Source organism: Sceloporus occidentalis, unplaced genomic scaffold (genome assembly GCF_023333645.1).
Source record: "Sceloporus occidentalis isolate IW3139 unplaced genomic scaffold, rSceOcc1.0.p SCAF_93, whole genome shotgun sequence".
Taxonomy (NCBI): domain Eukaryota; kingdom Metazoa; phylum Chordata; class Lepidosauria; order Squamata; family Phrynosomatidae; genus Sceloporus; species Sceloporus occidentalis.
Window position 1 is genome coordinate 2889193 of NW_028317073.1, and position 3460 is coordinate 2892652.

A 3460-nucleotide genomic window follows, 5' to 3' on the forward strand; every position below is an offset into this window, starting at 1 on the left:
CTAAACGGGGGTTCCGGGTCCAGTGCCACTTCCCCTGCTTCCTCCTCAGCTGCCTCCACTCAACTTTATTTGTCCTCGAATGGAGACTGGGGGAATGATGTCACGCACAGGGGCGGGGCATCCATGAGCGGCACGGAGTATTACTTAGTGCTCAGTTATTGTGCCTTATTGAGCTTCTCTCTGCTTACTTCTATATTGGATTGATCTTGTTGCTGACCTCAAATTCCTTTGCTGACTTATATTATCCTGACCCCTATTGTTATCTGGACTTCGCTGTCTTTCGTGAACCTGACGCCGGCTATGCTTCCTGACCTCAGTTATTCCTGCATACTGGACTCCTCATTCTCCCAAACCTTACAGTCCTACCGGAAAAATATATATTCTGACCGTGGAAGACTACGTGACAGAATACCCCGAGTCTGTAGCCCTGATGTCCAGGCAGAAATGGTAGCAGAGGCTCAGCTTCGAATATTCTCCCAAATGGGGTTCCCCCAGGAAATTTTATCCGACCAGGGTACACAGTTCAAAGCTGAACTGACCCAGCAGTTTTGGAAGCTATGCGGGATTAAACCCATATACAGCTCCCCATACCACCCGCAGACCAACGGGCTCTGCAAACAGTTTAACGGCACCCCAAAGCAAGTTCTACGGAAGTTTGCTGTCACCCATAAGGACTAGGAATGCCACTTGCCTCACCTCCTCTTCGCTGTTCGGATGAAAGGATCAGCAGAACCTTTCATGTGAACATGAGAGGGAAGAAGTCATAGCCGTGTTGTGTGGCCTGGCAGAGGGAGACTGGGAGAGTCTTCTCTTACCAACACTTCCTGGGGAGGCAAGGTCCAAGGTAGGCATAGCAGGGGTCAGATTTTGGGAACAGGTCCAGCACATGCTTCGTGAGCGCCAGGCCATGTTCTCTTCTTTCCCGACTATACCTTCATAACCGTGCACCGGGTAGATATGCAGGGACAAGCGCCCTTGAGGCAGTCAGTGTATCGAATCCTGGGTGCTGTTTGGGAGGAGATGCTTAAGGAAATCCATGAGATGTTAGATCTCAAGGTGATATAACCCTTCATTAGCCCCTGGGCTTCTCCGGTGGTTCTTGTACCCAAGAAAGACGGCACTACCAGGTTTTGTTTGAACTACAGATGGCTTAATGACGGGATGGTGACTGGTGCCTACCCTATGCCCAGAGTGGATGGAGAAGGGCTACTAAAATGGTTTATGGATTACAAGATAAACCTTACCAGGAAAGGTTAAAGGATCTTAACCTATATAGCCTGGAAAAAAGACGTGACAGGGGGGGATATGATAGAAACATTTAAATACTTAAAGGGAATCAACAAGGTAAAGGAAGAGAGTTTATTTAAAAGGAGAAATACTACCACAACAAGAGGACACAACCATAAACTAGAGGGGCAAAGGTTTAATGGTAACATCAGAAAATATTACTTTACGGAAAGGGTAGCGGGCGCATGGAATAGCCTTCCAGCAGAAATGGTAGATGTTAATACAGTAAAGTCATTTAAGCAAGCATGGGATAGGCATAAGGCCAAGCTAGATATAGGATAAGGGCAAGTACTAAAGGAAAGTACTCAGAGGCTGGGCAGACTGGATGAGCCTACTGGTTCTTCTTATCTGCCGTCACTTTATATGTTTCTATGTTTCTATGTTTCCTAGATAAGATTGCCCGGGATACTTTCTAACCACCAATGACCTATGTAAGGATTATTGGCAAATTCCCCTTGATGCTGAGGCTATGCTGAAATCAGCCCTCATCACCCCATTTGGCCTGTATCAGTTTCGAGTCATTCCATTTGGCATGAACGGGCTCCAGGACTACACTTGCACTTATTTGGATGATGTAGTCATCTATTGTGCCACTTGGAGGAACACCTACACCACTTGGGGGTAGTCTTATACAGGATTAGGGAGGCAGGACAGACTATCTGGCTTTGGTTTGGGCCCTCCGGAAGCTGCAACCCTACCTATACGGACATAATTTCATTGTCCTCACGGACCACAACCCCCTTGTATGGCTGAACCGAGTGTCTAGAGATAACGCCCGACTATTACATTGGAGCTTGGCATTACAACCCTTCAATTTTACGATCCAATACCATCCTGTAAAACAGAATGCTAACCCAGATGGACTGCCCTGACACACAGAACTGGTAGAGTAACCCAGGGACTACCCGGACATCCCCAGGCAGGCCTGTTGGGTCTCAGTGGGTCTGCTGCATTGTGTATCTAAGTAACATATCTATACTGGCCGGTCTTCAAGGGACTGCAGAGGCAGCTGCATGATTGTGCTCTCCCCAACCACCCCTGCTCATCGGGCGCCCCCGTGGACAGTACGCACCCAGGCACCATCAGCGCTGGTCTGGGGAGGAGATGTCCGATGAGCAGGGCTGGTTGGGGAGATCACAATCCCCCTCTAACCGGCCGAACATTAGGGAGCGCAAGGTCTGTCAATTCAGACCTCGGCTTCCTGATCACTATGCACCGGAAAACGATGCAGAGCACCGGGATATGACATCACCCCGGCGCTCTGCATCAAAAGCTGGCACATAGTGATGAGGGAGCACTAAAGCAGGGGCCTGGAGTGACAGACCTCGCACTCCCACCACAGGATGGAAGGTAGAAGAAGATGGAAGATGAGAAAAGTAACGGATGGGGTGTAAGAGCTGTGTATATGTGTGTAAGGGCAGTGTATGCGTATATGCGTATTAATGGGCAGGTGTGTGTAAAGGCAGTGTGTATGTGTGTTTATGTACAGGTGCATGTAAAGGCAGTGTGTAACGGCAGGGTAAATAAAATAACCTCTGTAAAAAAATTGCTGGGGGGCACAATTTTCTATTCTTGCCTTGGGAGAAAAATGAGCTAGCTACGGCTCTGTGACACCCATCCATAGCAGACATTCTTATATTTCCTCCTAGAAAACAGGGACACTTGAGAGACATGGATAAGAGACATTTTAAAAAATTGAATTGTTTTTATACATAAGACCTACAATGAGCTGTAATGCAATGAGCCGCATCTCCTCCATTACCAAATAAAAGAATTTCAGAACCTCCTCGCCATGCTTGTTTTAGTATTGTGCGCACGGTGGCGCCGCTGAGCACCCAGGTTATTATTAGCTAGTGGCTGTGAATGAGTTAATACTAGGGGTCCTTCAGCACCGGATCTCCGGGTCCACGTCAGATCTGTGATGTCACACGAAAACAACCTACTCCGATTGGCTACGATGCATTGTGGATCCACACGTCACGGGAGCAGCTGAAAGCCGGAACCTGAAGACGGCCACTGTCTGAGCGTGTGTCCGTGGTTCACCGGTAGGAAGCAGCTGGACAGGACCGGGGATTAGTAGGCCTCACCGGCGCTCAGTCTCTTTTGTAAGAAGAATGTACTTGCTTTAGGCCTAGCAACTGTTGGAGACTCCCCTTCTATGTGGTGCTCGGTA